Below are 24831 nucleotides of genomic sequence, written 5' to 3' on the forward strand. Positions count from 1 at the left end.
CAAATTAAAAAGCAAAAAAAAAAAAGAAGAAGAAGAAGCCACTGCTGCTGCTTTTTCTGCATCTGAGCGCAAAGCTTGGTGAGTCTCACCCTCTCCCATCCCTCCCCTCACCCCAACAAACTGACAACCTGCAACCTGTTTCACAGCACCTCAGCAGCACCGAACGCAAACCGGAGAAATCAATCGTCAAAAGCGAACAAAGAGGAGAAAAAGGCGCTCAGAGCGTCAGATTTGAAACCACTGATTGAATCTGCTGTGACAGCTAGGTACTCACCAGTGTGACAGTGTCTCTCACTTTTCCCTCTTTTGATCCTCTACACTCTCCCTCTCTCTCTCTCTCTGGCTTACTTCTCTCTTTTCTCACTGTGTCTCCTCCTCCTCTCTGCTTCACTCCTTTTTCTCCCCCCCCCTTTCTCTTTCTCACTCTCTCCTCCTGATCCTCTCCCTCGCTTGCTCCTGAACAGAATGAGCCTCCACTGCACTCAGGAACCCTGTTTCTATGGCAGTATGAGCAAGCAAGCAAGTCAGCAGGATACTGTAGTGCAAATGTCTAGGGGCAGATCCTTCACTCAGCCCAGTCAAACAAGCTCGATATCCTCTCACTTCAACCCCGTTGAGCAAAAACACCCGTAAGCCACTGTAACTTCTGTTTTGGGAAAGCAAGAGAAGCAACACGGTGAAGGAACACAATGAGGTGATATGAGCCATAAAAGCTCAGGCAATGCAGCAAAAACAGAAAGGAAGCATGCACAAGTTTAGTCGCATGCATATTGATAAGGGTATCCTCATAAATATCAAAGCTTTTCTTTGAATAGATGTCCAGATAACACATTCGGAGAGTTGTTTTATTTCTACATAGAATGAGATTAGGCAAATGCGTCATGAAGGATCAAAAGGGAGTCTTTTCTTTTTTCTCTTTTTTTTTTCTTTCTTTTTTTTTTTTTTTGATGAGAAGCACATGGAAGGTATTGCTTTGTTCAGTGTCAAGAGAGCCTGCTGCAGTAAGCTGCTGTGATGAGCACATGTACATCAACACTCCGCTTCAAGAGGCACACACCACTGATTTAATAAGCATGGGAGGAATTGCGCCCCGGTCGGCAGTTCTGACCACGGTCATGCGACATATTGCACCACAATCAGTACAATCTTCAACAAAGAGAGAGAGAGAGAGAGAGAGAGGAGGGGAGGGGAACAGTGCAACCTCCAGTATTCCCTCTATCTAGATTAGCATCAGTTCCTCACCAGCCTGTGGTCCACCAGAGGCTCCGACTGCAGGAGTGCTCTGAAATCAATTGGCTGCGCAACACTGACACAATAAACAGAAATTAATTGTCTTTGAGGTGCACCACACATGTATGAAACGCTGCAGCAGGCTTGCAAGCTTCCACGTTTGCGCGATCTCATATGATGTGTTCAGAGTAACTGAACACCACGGCGCTATCAAGGGACAGGGCTTCTTTTCCAACTGTTACTGTAGCGAATGCATTATGCATCACTGTGAGATACTCCTGCAGAATGTCTTAAAACTCCAGCCTGCTTGTGCAATATGCTGTCCTTGATTCATATTTTATCTTGTGAAAAATCCACACGCCAGGTTTCGAGACCGTCCGTCCATGTAGACTGGCAGTATCAGCAGTCAGCAAGGAGATCGATTAAAAAATTTAAATTAAAAAAAAGCAAGCCGCTGTAAACATGATATAAAAATGTGCATCATAATGGCAGCTGTGGCTTGGTTGGTAGAGTGGTCGTTTCTCAATGGGACGGTCGCAGCCCAAATTGTTCCCATTGGATGAACTGAGCACTTTACAGAGCAGCCACCTCCAGTGGTGCGCGTGTGAATGGGTATCCAAAGCTTTCTGAGAGAGAGAATGGTGGAAAAAGAGCTATACAAGTAATATCCATTTTGAATTTACTTTAAAAATGTCCATCAAAAGGACCTAAAATGTTGCTCTGATCAACATGTGATAAATCGAATGATGTAGCTGATAAAAATTCCCATGTAAGAATTAATATACGGGGTGTCAAAATGTCTAATCATTGCAAATTTTACTCCTGTAGGAGAATTTAAGGAAATGAATTCAACCTGATGAGTCCATTCTTGACTGTGAGGAAACGTTTTGTGTGTCTTATAACTAAACCTTTTTGGGGAAATCAGTGAGATATTACACTAATGTAATATGTTAGTTTGGGGGACAAACGAGAAGACACATCCTGAAGAAGGCAGAATTTCTTTGCTCCAAGTCTTCCAGAGATGATGATTCAATAAGTACTGGACCAAACTGCTTCCGTCAGAAGGAGGGGCTGAATAGCCCGACCAGGAGCTGCAGATGCACTGATTTAAAAATGTACCTGCGGGCGTTGAAACTGTTCACCGTGCTCAATGATGCAGGTCACTTCATCCCTGAAAAGGCTTGACCTGTTCCATTGAGCTTGGTGAGGAGTTTCTATGCCTGCAGGTGCACTTTCAGCCAGTCCATCTGCATCTTCCAGCTGAGTTACGTCAGCTCGAACTGAAAAAGCCAGTTGTGTTGAGATTGTGGCTTTTCAGGATCAATAAACTTCTTTTTGCTTCCTTCTTATTGAGGCAATGTCTTCTGAAAGTTGGGAGCAAATACTATATATCATTAGACTTCAGAATATACTAATTGGATATTGATGGATTTGAGTCAAGAAAGCTTGGTCTTATGGCAGAGCTTCATAGTTCTAAAGCATGTGTGATTCTAAATTGCCAGTAGTTGTGATTGTTACTGTATGTGACCATGTCTTTGCCGTGTGATGAACTGGCTGGGATCTACTCCAACGCCCTGCAAATCTGAGCTGGACAAGGAGGTATATTGGATGAATGGAAGTCTTTCCAACTACACTTGCACCATGTAAATGGACTTTTGGTAGAGTGGTGTTACCACGCTTACAGAAAGTTTGTTACAGAATATAACACGATCAGAAAAATGATTCCAGAATGAAACTCCGTAAAAAAAGCACAGAGACCAGACTTACATACATTCACATGCACCTGCAAACATACGACTACATGGACACGCACAGGAAAAACCCATTCATGCGCAGACTCACAAACCAAATGCGACGACTGCATGCCAGGTGTTATCAAAACACTTGGGTGAGATAAAGGATTGAGCTCATAATCTTGCAAATGAAAACCAACCCACTCCTCTTAACTGAGTCACACGCACGCACTACTTCCTTCTGTTCTGATTTACACCATTCATTCATTTGTATTTTCTAATTCATTTTCCACTGCCAGAAAGAGCTGTTAAATGTTTTCTCATTTTTCTCAAGCATTCGTGATAGATTTTTATGTTATTCCGTTTCTGCTCTTCCTGCATGAGCTTGTATGCTCTGTGGTCTCATCGCCTTGTTGTTATGCACAACAAACACATCTTAACTGCTGTTTCACTTCCTTTCAACATTTTATGACACATTGTAAGTTCTCAGCCGGTTAAAACACAAATACATTCATACCATGAGAGCATTTAGCCACACACACACACACACACACACACACACACACACACACACACACACCACACAACCACTGAAAGCACTTTTTCATCTGAAAGTGTCAGTAACGCCGTCTCTTCACATCTCTTGGTTTGATGTGAAAAATGCATTGCAAAGCAGACTGCACAACAAAGCCATCCTCTCTTTCTTCCCTGCTTTGGTCAAGACCAGTGAACAGCACCACAAGTGTGACCAAAGTACTTGTTAATGATCCTTCATCCAAACCCAGGCGAGCCATTCTAGCTGTGATGGGTTTGAGGAGCGAGATCAGAGGTTGACGTGTGTTACGTCTTGAAAATGACTGTCTCACATCAGCTTTAGTAAGAACCTGTGTCGGTGCACAGTTCCGTCAAACAATGGTCCATCTGGGAAATTTCCTCACAACACAGCAAATTCTGGTAAGAGGACCATTGGGACGTTGACTTACAGCTCTGTCTTTGCATTTATTCTGAAAATGTAAATCAAATCAAGAAACAATCAGGCTGAACAATAAAAAAATTAAAATAAATAAAGTCTACCATCATAGAAACCAATGTATTCATAATCTTGTGTTTCCTCAAGTCCAGTTGAATCATTGGGTATGTTGTAATGTAGATGTAGCAAACAGCACACACAACCATATCCCTTGGACATTAACAGTGCATGACAGATTGGTTTATAAGACGCAAACAGCATGACAATTGGCTGACAGCAGCTGGACGGGACCTTGATGGGGCATTGACGGGTGGAAGCGAAGGGTTAGTGATGCCTCAGCTGAAGGTAAACTGCTGATGAGCGTTCGCCAAACAAATGCCTGCATGTAAGCGTGCACAATACGTATGAAATGTGACTGTCAGGTGAAAGAGAAGTGCTGTCTCAAACACGAATTATCTCCAGCTGAGGGATCACGTGTATTTCATTCAGCGCGATGTAATTAACATTTTTCTAACTCCTGCACGACATTGCAGGCACAAGCTGTGTGATTTCGATTAAATTTAAACTCACCTTTTTTACTCTGTCTTGGATATAAAATTACAGATTAGTGTCTCTCGGGAGCTCCAATAATTAAAAGTTGAGTAACGCATTGACAGGCCAATACAGTAAGTCCAGTTGGTGCACACGAAAATCCCCACGCATAAGTGCCTATGCTGCCAAATCTCATTCATCTGACTGATTACTTTGGGTTAATTACATTGATATGAACTTAGGTTTAGGACCAGTAATTGTTGCTTCTTCTTTTTTTCCTTTCGCTTGGCAGTAGAAAGAAATGTTTGAGGAATAAAGCAATTTGTTACCTGTGCTTCAGGTGTTCTCATGTTGTCATATTTCTGATTCATGTTTTATGGTTTAAGGTTGGTGTTCACAGTTTAGTTTTGCCTGTACATGTTTTGGCTGATGTCCATGTCAGTGTCTCAGTTTGGCTTCAATGTCTTTGGTGTGTTGGATCTCTGCCCTCAGGTGGTGTCTTGTGGCTCCGCCTTCCACTCAGGGGTGTGTCTCCAATTTTGTTCTTGGGAGACCAGGTAGGGGCGAAGACTGTAGAAACGTGGCATACTGTAATTAAAATCCCATTTAATAATTGTTCAATGCCATGGGATTGTATAAAGGCTTGGATTCATGTTGTGCATGAGGTAACTTTTTATGTATAAAAATGAAATATACAATAAAATATTACAAATTAAAGAATGCAAACGATAAAGTTAACCTGAAATCAGAACGGCTCCCTGAACACCTGAAAATAAATCACGATATTTTGATGGTAACAGCTTTGTTCAGGGTGTGTGTATGTATCAGTGCTGTCAAATGATTAATTTGTCGGTTATTGGTACAAGTTTTGCAGATCAATCACAATTAACTGTACTTTCATCCAAACATTGTTAACACCTGGACCTGTTGAACTTGTAGCCTTCCAGCAGCAAACAGTTGTTTATTTAGTCAGTGTCATTTGAGAGGAAATGTGAAGACAGATAATCGCTGGCCTCGGTCCTCGTCTGCACAGCTGCTGCTGTTCCGAGGCGGCGATTCAAAGTTACTTCTGTGATTTTCAAATTCATAATTGCACAGATTTCCTGACACCTCAGCAAAATGTTTCTGAATAAAATGTGCCATATATACCACTTTCACACTGAAACTGACAAGCTAAGCTGATTTTTTTTTGAAATGGGTTAGAGTCCTTGAGGCATTGGCATTTGTCAAATTTCATATTAACGGACAAGAATTTGCATACGTTTCTGGGTCAGTGTGGAGTTATAGAGTTAATGATAAAAGCTGATAATCTCCAGCTGACACAGTTTTGAAACTTGATCCTAATTGAAGTTTTCGCCTCCCGGTTTCGTATTTTCTGTTTTCCCTTTATGTTGTTGTGAAACTGCAGCTGTTGGGATCCTTGTTTACAGTTGCCATGGTGAGGAGTGTTAATCTCATCTGTCAAGAGGTTAATGGAAAAGGTTCTGTGTCCCCCGTCTCTCTGCTCTGCAGTGATACAACAGACAGACTCCCCTCAGTAAATCCACTCAATGTTATTGTTTCCAAATGTGTGGGCACATCACTCTCTCGGAGAGAGAGAGAGAGAGAGAGAGAGAGAGAGAGAGAGAGATCACAGGCTGTCCCATTTACATGGACACTGAATAAAGTGATCAGATTTATGTGTTTACATGCCTCAAAATCTCGCCTGGTTCAGTTGGTAGATCAATCCCATGATGGTATTTCCTCGAAGCTTCACACACATTTGGGACACTTCATCACAGACATGCACACATGATTGGATCATGAACAGGTTTGAGGCCCATCTATATTCCCCTTACGTACATGAATTAATATATGTCTTTCTCCCATATGTCCCTCGTGTTTTTGTGATTGTTCGGCAACAGAAGGCAATGCTTTTTAGAGTAGTGTAATAAAGAATACCCTCCCATTTGTTTTGTTTTTATAGTGTCCTTGCTCCAATGTCAAGGCTTGTATACATGCAAACATTCATAACATCTTTCCAGGAAGGAATCTGCTATTTCCATTGTCTGTTGTCTTCTTTGTTTCATTAACTGGTTGCCCATGAGCTATATTGCACTACACTGCCCCCACAGATCATCAGTGGTAATACTCTGTTACACATTCGCGAACTCAGTGGAGACGTACTAAATAATGCACATAATGTATACAGAAGAAAGGCAATGACTGTATACGACTGCTTATCAAGTACCAAGCACTGCTATGCCTTTACACTACCTCCATTTACGTAGACAATCAGAATCAGAGCCAATCTAATCAGATCGAGGTGTTTCTATGGCTCAATTTCAACTCGATCAGCATTTAATTAAATCCCTTATGCTCCTTGAAACAGCAAGTCACTCACGAATTTACTCGCTGTTTGATTCACATGTCTATAAGCAGTAAAAACATGAATGGCACGATTAACATCTTATGTATGTCACGACTCATCAAAACCATCATCCATTCTACTTTCAGCCGAATGTTGGTTCCTATCATCTCCTGAGGAACCGCAAACTGCTGCCCTCCATTATGAGGGCAGTGCGAATGAGATTCATATAATTGGAGCCAAACACTTGGGCTGTGCTCACACTGTTGTGGATCACTGAGCTGGACCGAAGCAGAACAAGTTACATTTGAGTCTAGTTAACTTTGTAAACACAGTTACATTTTTTATTATTGGTTTACAATAAAAAGAAGATGAAAGCAGATGCGAAATCAAACACTGTTTTACAAAGAGTATGGAAAAGAAGGAGCTTCCCAACTTCTAACACTTTGTGTGTTGTAATAAATGTATTCATAGGAAGGTGGTATTTTTATCAGCTGTGGTTTCATAATTGCTCATGTATATATGGATGTATGGTGTCAAAACAGCAGCCACAATTTTCCAATTGTATATCCAAAAGAGATACGCTGCTAGGAGACGGCGGATCAGATGCTTGTCGCACATGTTGCATTGTTTTACACACCTTTGTTACTTGCCGTGGGCTTTAATCGAACTGCACCAGAGCTGATGAAGACAGGGTAATGCGCACTGTGCTTTGTTATTTTCACTCCTGGTTCTTTGTTTCTTTTCCAGTTCATGTTTATAGATGGGAATCGACAACTGGTGTTGATTTATAACCAGTTCCCATCGTTGTGATCTCCTGTAATCTTATGCCTCTGACTTTTATTGATTGCCGTAACCAATTTTCTTCCTCATCCAGACTTTTTTCGGTGTTGCACGTCATTGCGTCACAAATTCTACAGCAACAGGAGGCATCATGAAGCTGAGAGCACAACAAAGGCTGTGGTTGCATTTTGCAAGAAAGGCTGATTTTAACTAGAAGGGAGGTCACACGAGTCGCATGTCTAAACATATGAGCTCTCAACAAAGCATACCATTAAAAAAATTCAGTGTGTTTAACTCTTTGCGTTTGAGTTTTTAGCTGCATGGTCTCTAAAGATAAATGTGCTTTTCATACCAAATGAACTTCAAACACAGGTCATTGTGAATCAAAGTTCACTCTTCAATGGTTGAGAAAACACAACTGCTAAATGTCTGTGTTAGTTCAGGAGGAGTGATGAGCGTGTCACTGCTCAGAGTCTAAAAATGTCTTTCTTTGATCCTGTGTTTTTTCATTTCTTTTATATGTTTTTTGTGGTTTATGTGCTTGTTTTGTCTGAAACATTGTAATGTACCGCTGCCTGTCGTGACCATGGCAATTTTTAAAAAGAGATTTATAATCTCAATAAGGTTTTTCTGGTTAAATCAAGGTTAAATCAATCCAATTTTGAAAAGAGCAGTGAGAAAGAAATGCCATTAACCAGATCTAATTACCCAAGCACAAAAATGTTATTCCCCAAATAAATGAATATATTGAAAGATTAAATGCATAAATTGATTAATTGTATTGACTATCCATTTGCATTGCAACACCAAGCCATTCTCATTTACACATTGATCAGGTACTGATAGTAGGTAAAAGATCAGATTTAAAAAGCAGTATCAATCATGACATCATTTCTTATCAATTCTATTTAGGTGTTTGTTTACATAAGTTCATGTTTCTTATCTTGTATTGTGTACGTTCTCTGTTTGTGTCCTCTGTGGTTGTAGCCAGCTGCGTCTCATTTATCCTCTGTGTGCGTGCGTGCGTGCGTGCGTGCGTGCGTGCGTGCGTGCGTGCGTGCGTGCGTGCGTGCGTGCGTGCGTGCGTGCGTGTCTCACTCTTCATTTTCTTCAGATGTGGTATTAGTTGTTGAAGTGATGACTTTTAGTGGGATTTTTCAACAATGTTTTTTTTTCACTAAATGATGACCAAAGATCACTTCCTGTTAAAAAACGATCCACAATGTGCTGCGTCAATACGTCGCATGTTGTTTTCTATGGTTGCAGACGACCACGTAAGCACATTCTCAGTCACCATTCAACCTGATGTTGGCGTACGGCTTGATGTTGCAATGCAAACTCCTCACAGAGAGGCCTGGCCGGTATTTGAACCTACGATATTCTAGGCGAGAGTGCTAACCACTGCTCGGCCGTAACAAATGTTTCCCTAAAGAAAACATCATACTAATTCGATGTTTTATCTAAGAAAAGGTCCACCTTACTCCACAGTACTTCTTATGTTTTGGCGAATCCCTCTCGCTTGGAAGGACGGTCATCAAGAAACAAGGGTAGTTGTTTTTTGTTTACTAATAAAATCGTAGAAAATGATCCCTCTGTTTGCTTTTTTGGAGGGATACTCAGCTTTTAGATGTGTAATCTGCACTCCCCAGGTGGCCCAGTTCCTATCACACCTGCCGCTGAGTTTATCTGCAGCTCAGTATCTGCCTCTTGGAAACAAACATCCGTCTGTGTGCCTTTGTGTATTAGTCAGAGTACGTGGTGATGAATGGAATATAGATAGATATTGGTGTCACACCATCAACAAAGCATTGTTGATGTTTAAGTGTGTTTTTTGTACAAACGAATTCTCACCTCACTGATTGAATACTGCACCATGATGCTAATCCTGATTAGCGCGCCAAAGGTTTTTTGGGGATTTAAAGCCAGTGTTAGGTCACACTATGTGTTGTTGGGTTGGCGTTTTGACGAGGTTTAAAACAAAATGTGCTTGGTGAGGGCGGATCACAAGAAGCTGTTTTCAAAGCAACCAACATTACGCATCACTGATAATATCTGACAGTGTCAGAAATTTAGGATCTAACTGCATGTGCTGCTCAGGTATCCACTATCAGTTAATAGGAAAGAAAAAGGAGATGATGTGATTCAACATGACATTGGTGTAAAAACCTACAAGGATCGGCCGATTCCTATAGAGGTTAAAAAAAAAAAAAAAAAAGGATAAGCTGATGCTGGCCAGAGCGCCAACGCTCTCTACAGAATTTGCATTCCAGGAAAGCTTATTTTTCTTTATTTTGACGACAGCAGCATTATCTAAAAGACAGGCGGGCGAGTGGCAGGGATGAAAGTGCTGAGGTTTTATTGGAAAGGACACTATTGAAACTAACCAGATCAGAGGGATAGCTGAGGTTGAGCAGCTTAAAGATAAAGCTATAATGGGCGGGTAGTGATGATCTGGACATGTGCTGAGGAGAGATAGTGGACTTATTGGGCAAAGGATGTTTGCGATGGAGCTTCCATTCAGAAGGAGAACTAGAAGCCCTCAGAAAGGATTGATGGATGCAATGAAGGAGGACACTGAGATGGTTATTGTAACAGTAGAGCAGGCAGAAGACACCTGAGATGGAGGCAGGTGATTCACTCTGGTGACATCCTGAAGGAAGCAGATGAAAGATAAAGAAGAAGAATACATCCACCTTGTCCATCTTCTTCTCTTTGAAAACCGCCATTTAAAAATAGCCATTCTTTGCCGTTCAACCTTCATTCATTTATGTCTGACCTACACATGGATGAGAAGTACCTTATAGAGCCTACTCTTCCAGAGGTTTGCACATACTGACATGGGCACAAACCTGATATTGCGTGCACACACACGGAAGGTTTTGATTTACTAACAGAACAAACTGAGGAAGCACAGGACAACACACATTATCCATTTGCCATGTTTGCCTTCATGAATATGGAAAATGCAAGATGGGCAATGTGATTTACAAAGTCTGAAATTGGTTTCGTCTTTTATCATTGCATCTGTTTTTGATGCGTCCCAAAAGGTGGTACAAATTAGCTCCAGAGACGCTGCTCGGGTTTGTGAGAAGCATTAACTTACCTGGCTCGCCACGACATTTGTTGAGGACCTTCTTAAAAGATTTTGTCTCTGCTATGCCCTTGCAATCTCTTCTGAGTCTTAGTTTTCCCCAAAGTTTTGACTTTGTCACAAATCACCAATTTCTTCTTTATTATTCAGATATATTTTCTATAGATCTCCGATATGGTTGATAATTTTCTCCACCCAATCCATGGGCTCAGAGCTCTTTGCCGTCACCCAATGAGGACCGCAGACAACCAAACGGGGAAACAAAACCTTTTCGAGCAGATTTTTCTCATGTCTAACCCAACATCACTCGTGCAAAACCCTTTGAATACTCCAGTTTGCCGGTTATGTCACTCATGGAGTTATTCTTAGTTGAACATCCAAGCAAAATGAAATCACAATCTGTTTGCATGAGCATAGAATTAAGCACACTTTGTGCAGGGTCTGAGTAAATCAGGCTAAGTGTCATCACATAGTCTGTTGTACCCAAGTTTTTGAGACCAGTGTCACACAGTGTAGGAGGCAATAAACTTGTAAGATTGCTAATATCACAAGTTTCTCTGAAGGTGAGGCTATGTTAAAAAACCCAAAAAAAAATCGTATTTGTTGTGAGTTTTCTTTGCCTTTAAAGCAGTACCATTGGCGATGGAGTTGGCAGCTATTTTTCTGTTGCATTTCTGAGAACACACCACAGTTGTGCTGTTGATTTATTCTCTCTCAGAGTCTTCTGTGTCTTTGTGTCATCCTGCAGTAACTCCAGGATGTAGAGATCAGGCCTCCATGGAGCCATACCCATCTGCTGCAGGACACCTTTTAATAATTGTGGCTCAATATAGCATTTTATGACTCTTGCTGTCTGTCTGATTTTGTTGTAATGCTGCAGAATGAATGTTTGGTGATTACCTGGCCCCTAGTTTTACAGATAATGTACCAGAATCTAAACAGCTCCTGTCTCACCTTTCTCACTGCACCGTATGTGAAGGAAAACACAGGCTATATCTCACCCCTGTGATGAGGCGTTAATGAGCAAAGTCAGGACTGCATGTGTCTGGTTGTGGCACACAGTTCATGCTTGGCTCGGCTCCAGCCACTGTGAGCACTGTCCCCCATTCTGCAGGGGCAGCTGCACTATGCTCGTGCCTACATAACTTTTTTTCATGCTGCATAAGACTACAGTTGAGTCGACGGGTCAAGAGTTCCAGAGGGATGAGCAGTCATGGCATGACTTTGGACTACCAACCAAACCACGAGCACTTCCTACCTATCGTTGGTTTTTCGACAGCCACAGAATATATGAATAAGGAGTTGTGCTGCACATTGAGGAAAGTACTGCAGGTGAGATTAAAATAGTCACAATGCGTGACAATTTATATTCCAGTGCACAAAGAACTAATATGAGTGAGCGAGCATTTTTCAATGCTCCCTACATCTCGGACAGCGGCTCTCAGTTAGTCTGGTTTTAGGGCTTAATGACAAGCTGTGACCAAAATCAAGAGAAATGTCAAACTTTTGAAATTCCTTGAATTATATTTGGATGTTGTCTGGATCGGAGAAAGTCTAACAGAATCTTACAATAATACTGAGAAATAAGAATGAAGAGAAACTATTGCCTTTTATGCTCTAGCAGCTGCATTTTAATAAAAAATTGTAATTAAAAACTTTTCACTTCAATAACTAATTGTAACAGACTCAACAAATATGAAGCTGTCAAAAAAGATTAAACATAATTAATTATGAAATTAAAAAAATATATATAATTCTGATATTTGCCACAACTTTAAATATTTCATTCAAAAATATTGAAATGATTTTGTCCTGAAAAAAGCCAAACTGTTTCTTGGTACAACTGTGAAGTGAGGTTGCTCAGAGCTGGGCCTCCTCCTAAGACTGAAATCGAGAGTTTTGAGCTTTTGAACTGCGTGTCTGTCTTTTGTCTTCTCATAGTTTCTCGCCAATGTAATGCCTTTTGTTGCTCTTGATGACAAAAGCAGTTTCTACCTTGTAATACCTCTTGTAATACCACATCCTTAGTTGAACAGAACATGTTGTTTAACCCCGAAAGATTAACTTCTTATGTCAAGAGTCTTTTATTGGTGACAAATCAGAAGGTAATGGTATTTTCAAATAACCATTTGGTTTAGTTTGGTCTGTTTTTTTAACTGACACATATCTCAGCCATTGGTTTAAGAGGGTGACGTCATCAAATTCCTGGACATGTGCAAAACTAATTTGAAAATTTCAGAGTACTTAAAACCTCTGGCGTCCACACTGTGATCTCTGGCTTTCACCTCATGGATACAGACTATGCAGATGCAATAACACACATTCATACAGTTCAGCGACAAGTAACTAATATCAGCATGGTTGCTCATTCTCACATATTTAGACACTTGTTTTCAGGTGTCTCAACGTGTTGGATGGTCGCTAGATTACAAGTCAGAGTCAAGCGATAATATCAAATTCAATATCATATTTAATGAAACTTTGAGTTCTTTTACTTTAGACTCACAGAATTTTATGAAGCTATAACCACAGACCGCCACTATACAGTATATGGTAACTATGTCTCAACCATGTATCACATAAAGCAATTTATTTTCACAGATTTTAAATGGGCCAAAAAAGGTTGCAATAACACCCTTAATATTGTATTCTGTCTATATTTCACTGAGTGCCCTATAAAGGGTTGAGCTATATGGTCGAAGTCCTGCTGCAGCTCTCCAATATGTTCACGCAATCAATGCAACCATTTGTTTTGGCTTCATGGGGAGAAAGCACATGTGTCGAGCCCATAGAGTCACAAGAGGAGCCTTGAACTTTCTCAATTTCCTCCCTCGAACATAACTGATTACAAGCTTCAGCCACAGGCAGTCAATTATCCTCTCGGTTAATGATGATGATGATGTGGAAGATGGCCCAGAGGGCTTTAAAAGAGCCAGGAGAAATACTACTGGGGCAAAGGGGGAATTTATTTCTCGTCTTTGTCGGTTTCGCAGAGAAAAAGCTCACAGTGGTGCCACGATTTACAAGAGTATGCTACAAAAGAGAGGCAAGTGTGATAAATAACTGAAAGCATGGATTGATGGATGGAGAGATGGATGGATGGATGGATGGATGGATGGATGGATGGATGGATGGATGGATGGATGGATGGATGGATAGAGGGAGGGATGGAGATTTCCCTTCTGGAGCAGTAACCTGAGCATGCACAGCTGACTAACATAAGTGGATTAACATTTATTACAGGGCATGGAGGGTTGATTTCTACCTCAGGAGCACACAGAGATATCAAACAGTAGGAGATATGCTACATGATAACAGACCAGAAATGAAGGAGCTGGGGCTACAAGATGAATGTAGATTGGATATTCGCTTCTTTTTTCTTTTTTTTTTTAACATCCACACTTCCTGCTTGTGGAGGGTAGATGTTGTTCTTTTTACTGTGCAGATTTTAAATAAAACTAGATGTACTGTATCATGAGCCGGAGGCGACAGAGACGAAGACGCTGGGATTTTCACGAGGAGTGAGCATAAAGGACAAGATTACAAAGCAACAATTGAGATGAATGGCTGGGGTTGATGAGTTAGAAGAGGGACAAATTGAGATGGTTTAGATATGTTCTGGGGAGAAGATTCATGGATATATTGAAAGAATGTGGATGTGGGATGAGTTGGAAATGGATCAAGATGAGGGAGTACCGGAAAGGAAAAAAAGCATAGTTTCATGTCACATGGCATATGTAATGAAAACATGGATCATAATAAGTAAAAAGCAATTCATATATTGTAAAAAATCTGTGATTATAATCCTGTAAATAGGTAGATAGAAGGTACTTAATGTATGATACATGAAAAAGGCTGCAGAGCTGCTGTTTCTATGTCCTGCTCACCGAAGCCACTGTTTGCTTTTTGCATCGTTGTTTACATAATGCAACTTTGGGCCTAATATACTACAGGCTTGCACATATAAAAACCTCTGCAAATGTGATATTGTGCACACACATGTAAAACACACTGGGAAAACCTGCAAACTCCACATAGAAAGGCATGTTGCTGTTATTCGATGAAGACATTTCCTCTGCTGGCTCATAGGACCCAGCAAAGGCCCGTTATCAAAGAAAAAAACAAAACACATGACTTCTTTAGCCTCAGCTTGTTGATCAAACTATCTTCTTCTGAATAAAGATGTCTGGAGGTTAGAGTTTTTTTCAAAATGCTTGATGCATTGGTAGCCTTATGGAATCTTTAGCTTCACTTCATCAGATCTGTAAGCATGTTGGTAGTTTTCTCAGCGGCACCGGCAGACACATCCAAGCAGCTCATGTTTTACTATTGTTTTTATGTGGATCCGACTAGAGGACTGCACTTTGTTGCAGGATCAGGCAGTTTCACCTATCTTCTGATAAACCTGTAGGTCCCAGACTAGGGACCTACAAGGAAGGAAGAGCAAGTCTACAAAAGATGAAAGGTACATTTCACTTCACAAATATAAGGAGCGCAAATCTGACTCCTGCCAGTTGTTACTGATAAAGAATAGGCTGAAGTGATCATCTACAATAGGGACGAATCAGGGAGCTTTGGTCTAAAGTGACATATGTGCTCACTTCTCACTGGTCAAAGTAAAATTGCTTTTAAGGACAAAGTGATTCCCGCCGAAATTATCGAACAGGATTCAACAGGAGCTTTGGTATGAAGACATTTTTAAAGTGGATGCAGGCAGGAATGGACACAAATATAGCAGGGGCAGGCAGGACTGACACATACACAGCAATAATAGTTGGAAATCCACCAGGGACCCAGTTTGACTTTATACAGATGTTTTTAAATGTTAAAATTTCCCTTTATTTTACTTTAGGGTTTACTTGATTCCTCAATCTGTGCACGACTGAACAGGAGGAAGGATTTCTGCTCCAGAGCTTTGCCGATTGCAGGCTTCTCGATATTTTCTGCCACAGAAGGACATAACATAGCCTAAATATTCCCTTTGGGGGAAGCTGCTGTAGCTCATCCTGTACTTATTACTCTCCTCAGCCTGAAAATGTCAAGGTGCCATGTCACAGTGTGCTCCGATTTAAAAAGAGGAGGAAAAAATAAATCCACTTGGTTTAATATGTCTTTCTTGCTGTGCTGAATTGTGGCATTCACCATAGAATTACCCCCAAAAATATTAATCTTTATGTTTATGTTCAACTTTAAATGTTTTGTGGGATTGTTTGTCAATGCTCGAGCCTTTAATCCTTGTTTACAGTAGAGGTAGGCAGAACCCTCTGTGAATTGGAAATAAACCTGGATTATTCGATTTGCACATAATAAAGTAACACGAATTAGACTTCGACAAAACTAAAAAGGCGAAAGACTGTTTACTCTGGACTCGCGTTTAAATATTCTAAGCAGACGTTGAATCTGAACTGTTCTCATCATTTTTCTCTACAGTTGATTCTTCCCAGAGCTTTGATATGGTCCCTTGCCGCCTGTGAATATGGAGTCAGAAATGGACAGAATACAAGCGGAACTTTAAAAAAAAAAAAAAACACACCTCAGCATATCCATGCATATCCATCAGGGTCAATCCTCAACGGGGACAATTCAGTTCTCTGATGAAGCATAAATCAGGAGCCACCTGTCTTCTTAGACCTCACCAACACATTTGATCCGCCCGTGGCCGTCAGCCCGGCCAGAAAATCCGAGAAGAGTTCAAAGGGAAGCGGGCTCGCGCTGGGGGACTGTGTGCCACTCCTGGGAGCGACGCCGCGAGAATGAAATGAAATCTCAATCCAGTCCGGTATTCACCTGAGGAGATTTAATGTGGCTGCCACAAAATCCCTGCATGCATCAGCGAGGTCAGCCCGAAGACTGTGGGTTAGGTTGGAGAGGACGATGGGAAAGTTGGAGGAGAGGCTCTAGAAGAGTTGCACTCCTGAGACGAAGCCAAAGACAGAATGAAAGCACAACAGATCTCCACTGCCACTTCAAGGTAATAAAAAAAGACCATATTGTTCTCGTCTCTGTTATCACATCAGCACAATTGTTGGCTTGTTTTCCAAGGCAGCTCGTGAGATTTCATTCACAGATATCAATCCACGAGGCGAAAGTACAAAATTCACTGGTGGAAAAAAATATGTAAGTTAAACAAGTCAAACAAGAGGGATGTTAAAAAACTTAAAACAAACTGTTACAACAATCTGGTGCGTGACTGTTTGAGTATCCTGAGTGACTGATTGGTAAAAAGTTCAGGTGTGTTGAGTGTGGTGACAGGAAGTGACCACGAGCACAATGTTTGAATACAAATTAAAACAGGAAAGGTGTGAAGAATTGTATCTAATGTAGACTTGTCTAATGATAAAGTGTCCGTCTTGCACTTAAACAAGGGCAGGTTAGACTTTGGACAAGTCCCCTGTCCATCAGAGAGCAAACACAGAGACAGACAACTACACACACTCTCATTCACACTGATGGGCAATTTAGGGTCACCAATTAATACATGTCACATACTGTAGGATGAAACGAGTGACCAGAGGGGAGACCAATTTAAAACAATAAAAAACTTAGAAAACAATAAGAAACGAATATTGTGATACCAGTTTGTCAGTGTGGATGCAGCAACTCAGTCATGATTCAACTTTAATAAAAATAAAACCCCAAAATCTGCTCCAACTAGATCAGAGCACAGCAGCTGGGTTACTGACAGTTTTTCTTTTAAAAGACGTAATCAAATCACCCAAATCTTCCCTGCTGCCCCGCATCGGCTCCCTGTCCACTCTAGAAAGATATGAGTAAAGTGTTAAGCTCTTCTGTAAAGCATGCCGACCTCCCAGTGACATTATTGAGATACTGAATCCTTATGAGCCTGTATGCATCCTTTTATCTTTGTCCTTGGCCTTTTCTGGCTGTCCTAAAGTTAAAAATCAACAATCAGAGTGAGCATAATCTGCATAATCTGCACCTTCCTTCAACAAGCTCCTTAAAACTCATTTTTACAGACTTGTCTCTCAGTGGTAGGATCTCCTCTCCCCTCCTCATGATCCCACTATGAGTATAATTTTGTTTCATTTCTGTTCATGCTTTTTGTAAAATTCTGTTAATAAATAAAGTTGAAGAAGTGAACTCGGATTTTAAATGTAGAACAGAAAAAATCAATATTGTCATAGAAATAAAAAAGTAAAAAAATTAAAATTAAGTACAACAATGAAGTTCAAATGCTGTTAATTTCCACCTCTGCAATTGGTGTATCAACAAAACTGGGTTCAAAATGAAGGTCCAGTAGATCCAGTAACTAAGAGTGACAGATGAATGTCGATGTGCCTCCAGAGGAAGAAACAGAAGAAAATGCAAAAAGAGGCCAAATGCACATCAACGATGGTAGTGAATATGGCTGAGCTCCATAGTTACAACCACTCATCTTTTGTACAAACCAAGACAAAGAGGCAGGATACAGACCACTAGACAGGTGGAAAAAGTCAATTCCAGGGCTAAAACACATCCAGGGGCAAGTTTAGAGTTGTGAAACAAGCATGTCTTTAGGAAAACCAACACACACACGGAGAACATGCAAACTCACAAGTGAAAGGGCCTGTGTCTCTGGCCTGATCATGTCTGACAAAATAACCTTTTGGCATTATTGAAAGTGGGACATTAGTCATTCCAGGCTCCACAAAATACCGTGAATTTATGTTAATTCATTAATGTACAACGCTCAATGAACAAGGAACTCTTTTTCCTGCAAAGCTCCCTGTTTTAAACCAAGAGAGTCTGAATAATTCAAACTCAGCCCAAGTGAATTCAGCTTATTTAGCTACAGATCACAATCTTTTTGATTGTTTCTAAAAATGAGAGGCTTGCTTTTGTCTCCTCCTCCTTGTCGTAAAAGCATCGCCGATCATTTCCAGGTGTAAATCTGCCACTGTTATCATTGTAAGCTACACTGTGTGACATGAGAGAACTGTAAATAAAACTCCCAGGCTTTCACAAATGGTCAATTCATTTAAAAAGCAATACCCTGGAGATCAATTGGTGTTTTCCGTTGGTCTGGCGCTGATAAAAGTTGAAGCACAGGAGGCCTTCGCTGAGCCACAAAGGGATATATCAGCCCCTCATCAAGTGAGGCAGTGGCCGGATATTGCAGGACTTCTCCTTCTAGCGAAGGGAGCAGTCCGTGGAGAGTGTTTCCATTTCCTCTCTCAGACTGACCTGCTCCACTCTGAATGCAGGGCGGCTCTCCAGCACTGACACATTCTCACTTCAGTCTTGGCCAAATGCCACAGGAGCTGAGGCTATAGGCACACCTTTCTACTGAATGTAGAATCTTTGTAGTGTATAGAATGTTGAAGACAGACTCATTACCATGTGGAACCTGTTGGTATGCAGAGCTTGCTCCCTGTGTGGGGTATTTTTAGAGTGCTATAGACCCACAGTGTATTTACGTGAAGAGGATCCTTGAAAGGAGCTTCAGGGGCTGCCAGCTGTATAATAACGTTAGATAAAAAAAAAAAAAGCTTAAAGCTGAGACTGGCGCATTGTGTGTGGAGCATGTTGGTGACTGCAGAGCAGCAAAAGGTAAATATGTAAACTTTGCAGACACGGCACAGCTTCATTAATTGTGTAAGCTGTGTTTGCTTACACTGCGCGTTTTAATCAGCCATTAACCTTACAACCCATGCGCTCACACAGCGCTCGGGCTATGGCTGTCTTTCTCAAACTGTGTTCGTCCACATTAACATTAGCCAGTTTGATGCACAAGTGCCTTCACACTGTTCAGCCAGTCAAATTGTGGTGCACTCAGTGTGCCGGATGATGTGCTCGCAACAGAAAACACCACTCAAATGCAATGGTCCATATCTTGTACGATACATGTAAGAGCTAAGTGTCCATCAATCTTTTATATCTGCTTAAACTGGTAGTGTATTCATAGAGCTGGGAACTCTGGAAATAGTGATTTGTGATGCCGCTGATCTCCTTTCCGATCCTATATCATGTAAAAACTAGAGCTCCTATGGCCAGTCAATGCCACACCAATACAATACATATGTCTTGAGGGTTTTAGGTTGTGTGGTTAAAGCCGGGCCCCTTTCTCGCCACTAAACAACACCAAAGAAAACTCTGAGGGGATTCTGGGGTACGACTGTGGTGTCAATAACATGGACCATTGTCAGTCCACCCCTGGTGGCCCCCTTCAGGCTCGGGGGCCACAGACAACTGCCAACCCTGTTGTCTTTGCTCACAGCTTATCAGGTCAGGCAAAGGAGTCCAAGGTTGTTGTATTTTGTTGTTTGTTTGTTTCAAATGAAAGCGATTACATTTTTCCTATTTCAACTCACGCCATCCTCTGATATGAGGATCTTGAGCTCCAGCATGTGTGGGGCAATTGAACAGCTGTTTCAGCGTCACTAAACACAAGATTTGTTAACCAGCAGAAAATAGGGTCTAAATTATATAAACATGTATACATGACAACAAGAAAGGGCTACAAAATGGCTGCATTATCCTCTTTAAGTACCCACATAGCGCCACAAGGAGTCAGTTCCATATTACACAGGGAAGAAGGCAATGTACTCACCAGACAGGTTGCCAATCCATCAGTCGTATGTGAACACAGAGAAACAAAAAAAAACACACATTTACACATGTGGCCAAATCAGAGTTAGTAATAAACAAAAGGGTGACAAGCTCATCCCATTCTATCTCAAGGGGTCCAGATCAATAATATGACAGCCTGACAATCTTTGAATCCAACCTTTGTGACAAACCCCAAATGTTTTCCTTTGTTTCAGTGCAAAGATGTATGAATAGATTTACATTTGATTTTCTATTTTCCATCCATCTTCTTTCCTGTTGAGTCTAGATGGAGTTGGTGAGGCAATATGGAGAAGTTGAGATGAGTCCAAATCCAACATTAGGCCACTTTTGAACGATGGTTTCTGGTGCACAACACATTGAAATGTCACAAAACCAAGTCCTCATTTATCAGCAGTTTGCAGCCCTCATGAATACCATCATGTATTCATGCACACAGTGTTGTTTCAATGGTGATGCTACTCCACCAGAAATAAGTTAGCCAGCTTTCACTGTTGCATCACTCATGTCTCGGCTCAGTGTTGTGCTCAGTCTACGAACAGTGATGTAACAGCTAATTAGAAACATGTTACTCTCACATGACCACTTTTTTTTCAGTAACGAGTAATCTAACGCATTACTGTTTCCAAACCAGTAATCAGATTAAAGCTATTTATCCAAGTCACTGCGCGTTATTATTGTAGCATCCCGCAGGCCGAGTTTCTTGTCTACAAAGCCGCTTAAATATTAAACAGAACCAGGCCGCTCCTCCATTCTCCTCCAAACAGACACACACAGTGCATGCTGTCTCTGCACGCTCACCTGACCCGCCCCCTTCTCCACTCTCAACCAATCACAGGCCAAATCGCTCCAACTGTGCATTCAGATAACACAAAAGAATCGGAGCCAACAAACGTCATCACTAAACCGTAATATTGCATCAATAATACAACTGCAGAGATGTTACACTATTTTTGTAATTTTACTGAGTAAACATATATATTTGCAGGAAGCCCCGCCTTTTTTCAATCAATCAATAAAATACTTTATTTGTCTCTGGGGGGCATTTAAAAGGTTGCACAGAGCAGGCAGTGCTAAGAAAGAAAGAAATAGTGCAACAAAAGACCACAACTATATCACCGGGTAAATAAATGCCAGTAACAGTGAAAATCTGATGATAAAGCCATGAGTCAGAAATAAATACAACAAAGAATGAAGGTCAAAGGTTCAAACATGTATCAGCAGGTGCAGGAGGCAGTTTTTGGCAAAACCACTTGTCCTCTTCATGTTGAGACGATGGGGGGGGGTGTTGTCGGCAGCTGCTGAAAGTAACTAAAAAACTAACTTGTAATCTAACTTGGTTACTTAAAAAAACAAGTAATCCATAAAATAACTAAATTACTTTTTAAAGGAGTATCGAGCAGTCAGTAATCTCATTACTTTTTTGAGGTAACTGTGGCAACACTGTCGACAAATCTTTCTCAAACACCAATATTACAACATCAGTTACTGTTTTGTTTTTTTTAACAATTCCAGTGAATATTTTCTTTTTCTGAGTGAAACCACAGATATTCTTGTTGTGATGCAAGATTACTAACCTCTGTGCCCGTGTGCATTTAATTATCATCATGCCTTGCACATGAGTAAATGGATTTCACAATCTTTTAGCAATCTTAAAGCACTTCAGATGGTGTCACTTACGTATCTCACACACTTTCACACTAAACGTACGGCATTAACTCTCTATGGCAGCGACTTCACAGTTGAATATTGTGCCACCGTAACACTTGGAGGGGGATTGACCCTTCAAATTGGTGCTAAACTTTAATGCAATTTGCCATCCCAGCGACAGCTGCCCCTGATATATTTCATATATTTTAAGAGGTCGATTGTGGCAATTGTTATCTACAGATAAATTCTGAACAACAAAGTGTCCATTAATCTATCTTGTTTTTGTCTATACTGCTTAATCTGAAGTGGACTGGTTTGGCCATGCACTGGAGCTGATCTCAGCTGACTGTGGGTGAAAGTGAGCTGCACCTGGAACAGGTCAATAGTCTATTACTTTCCAAACACAGAAAGAGAGAGAGAGCGACTCACTAACACTCACATCCACACCTATACAGACGGATGACAATAAATGCAAGAAAAATTACTAACCCAGGCTACTAACCTAGGCTATAAAGAATAATAGAGTAAGTCTGAACAGAGAAAGCACAAAACACATGAAACAAAGCAAACAGGCCATCAAAGACGTGTGGACTGGCTACCGTTTACACAACAACGTTTTCAAGTGAAAACGTAAAAGATTGACTGCAATGTTTTGTGCAACAGTGATGCTCTGAGCCACTGAAAACGCAACGTTTTGTCAACAGCTCCCAATGTGGAACTTTTCCAAAACGCTCCGACTCCATTTCTGTGTAATCGGTGGAAAACGCTCTGATTCCGTGGAGAAGGCGAAAATGCTGCTACTGCGTAGTAAATCGTTTCTCTGCACATGTACAAGTAGATGGATAATAACAACAAATGCCAGCCTCCAGAGTGTCATGACTCCCAGTCCAGATTGTCCTGGGACTTGAAAGTTTTATAGTGAGAGTCACCCGTAATAGCAACTTCAACTCCGACTTCATTGTCTGTCCATGGAAATTTGTGTGTGCTCGCCATTGTGACAGTTATAGCTATTGTTCTTTGCATGCATTTGTGTGCGGTGTCATTACAAAACCAAACAACAGCACCCACTAGTGGTCCCTACATGCTAACTACATTGTTGCTGCCGTTTCTGTGTAAATGGACATCGTTTTCAAAACTTTGCTGAGTAAAACCGAAACCTTTCTGAAACGAAAATACAAAAAATCTCATTTTTCTGTTTAGGTGTTGTTGAGTAAATAGGCTCTGAGTGATTATATGCCCACACACCAGAGAAAGAACTTGATAAGGCACAGGTGGAAACACAGTGGGACCTTTTCATGGTGTCTTTTCAGTGGCACTTTTTCCGCTATTAGGAAATCAGTCATCTGATTGATCGGTATTAGTGATAGCAGCATTGGTTTCACTCGGCACCAGAGTGGAAAGAGAATCACACGTATCACAAATCACTGGTAAATGCTCACAATGCTTCATTCGAATTTCAGAAATGAAATCCATAATTTCAGTTTTACTGTTTTTAGAATCAGTATTTCCAGTGAAGTAAAGAATTTGTACAAGGTACTAACTTAGCCAGAATTAAACACAAAGAAAGCTCAACATGTTCACACACGCACTCAAAAAAAGATAATGATAAACATAGGGAGCAAGTGTAGTCAGTCTAGTGTTTGCATAAGTAGGTGCTTTGGATTCTGTATGCAGCCAGAGGATTTAAAGTCTTTCCACTGTGATCTGCTGGCACTTTGGTCCAATCAATGAGAGGTGGTAGGTGATGTGGTCAGGGATGGGGAGATTAATGAAAATATGCTCACACAGGATGAGAAATAAAAAAATAAAAAAATACAATGATAAACAGTTGGATAACAGGATGTTTCCAGGCACCCACTCCAATGCAAAGTCCCATTGAAGTTCACACTTTAAGTACCAAGACTCTCCTCTCCCCTGACACCTGCACCACTCACACCGCCTCTCCGAGCTGATGCGCAAACCAAACAACCACTTTATTCCCTGAGTCTTCCTACTGCAATCCACACAAGCACAAAGGCTCACAGTGACTCTCACCTGCACTACTTCACTACTGCCAGTGTACATACGTTCTATCCATATGTATGAGGACAATGTAGTTCAGTCCTCAGCTAGTGACCGTGCAATGGAAAAATATATATGCCAATCTACCATCATAATAAAAGATCATTAGCAGGTTATAGCTGAATTGAATTATAGTATGACACAACATTTTTAAAAGATGAGAGCTTGGACTTTGAACACATAAATTTCAATTGATTAATCACTGGAAAAACAACACTTTTGAACTTGGAACTTTATGAGACGTATATGAGCAGACACCTTGTTGACAGCCTCCTGTGCATTCACATTCATTGACTATTCAAATGATTATAACTCATTTGTAGATTTTTTATTTATTTTTTTTGTTTCATTGTTTTCATTTGTTTAGTTTGTGTTGGTACATTCTGCCACATTCATTGCACAACTGCACATTTTGTTTCAGCTGACTTGCATAAGTCTCAAGCACTTCTTTAAGAAATGTATTCTTTTTTTTTTTTTTAAATGTTTCAGAAAAAAAAAAAGCATGTATTACACGATAATTGAGGATTGAAAGTCGACTAAACCATTAAAGTAGGATTATCTTGATAATTCATTGGTGTTCTCTGACTACACCCAAGAGTGAAATCATAATGCTGGCGTGCCCCTTCTGCTGCAGTGAGGTGATTATGACATGATATGGATTCTGCGCTATAAAGGGTGATTTCTGCCCGAGGCTCCAAACCTGGACTATTCCCCTCAGCCTCACTGGAACACTTTGAAGCACACAAACCTCCATTAGTCGCAGTCTCATGCAGATAAAATGTCTTGTCTATACGACCGTTCGTTTCCTGTCAGAGGTAAAAAATCTGACAGGAGAGGTCTGTTCGTCACTTAGTAACGCTCCTCTTCC

At 40.8% G+C, this 24831-nt stretch overlaps 1 protein-coding gene across 3 annotated transcripts in view; it reads right to left on the reverse strand.

Annotated features, from left to right (window-relative positions):
* The window catches only part of syt6a (synaptotagmin VIa), an 85749-nt gene that overhangs the window by 49195 nt on the left and 11723 nt on the right, over nt 1–24831 (reverse strand). Inside the window, exon 1 of one of the 3 annotated variants that reach the window (XM_080469183.1) lies at nt 275–467. The exons of the other annotated variants lie outside the window; for them this stretch is intronic. The gene's annotated coding sequence lies outside the window, so the exon portion shown is untranslated. Of the gene's footprint in view, nt 1–274; nt 468–24831 lie in introns of those variants that run through there. 3 annotated transcript variants of the gene reach the window in all.

Source organism: Lipophrys pholis, assembly GCF_963383615.2.
Source record: "Lipophrys pholis genome assembly, chromosome: 8".
Taxonomy (NCBI): Eukaryota; Metazoa; Chordata; class Actinopteri; order Blenniiformes; family Blenniidae; genus Lipophrys; species Lipophrys pholis.